The sequence below is a fragment of the Aureococcus anophagefferens genome (genome assembly GCF_000186865.1).
Source record: "Aureococcus anophagefferens unplaced genomic scaffold AURANscaffold_836, whole genome shotgun sequence".
NCBI classification, from domain to species: domain Eukaryota; class Pelagophyceae; order Pelagomonadales; family Pelagomonadaceae; genus Aureococcus; species Aureococcus anophagefferens.
The window spans coordinates 3,845-4,277 of NW_008706114.1; positions in this window are offsets into that span (position 1 = coordinate 3,845).

Here is a 433-nt window from a genome sequence, read left to right on the forward strand (position 1 = left end):
GAGGGGGGGGGGGTGGGGGTTTGGTGGTTAGAGAACCACCCGACGGATGTTAATACGCCGCCAAGTATTTTATTGAAGTTAAACTTGAAGTCGATTTCAGTGCGCCACACCTCGCTGCCGCCTCCATCGGGCTGCCATCGTCGCGCTCTGCGCGCCTGCCGCGCTCGGACCTGCGAATCTCGTTCGCGTCGACGGGCCGCCGTGTGCACGGGTTGGCAATCGTTCGTCTCGCCAGGTTTAACTAGCGAGACCGAGTCGACCTTTTAGGTGCGACCTGAAAGTTGCGACCTTTTAGAACTAGGTCGGGTTCGACGACTTTCTGACGTCAGATCGCGACCTGAAAGGTGGGACCTTCTAGTTTTAGGCGTGCCGGGCCCTCGCTATCGAGTGGCTGCTGACGTCAGACGCGACCTGAAAGGTGCGACCTTTTAGA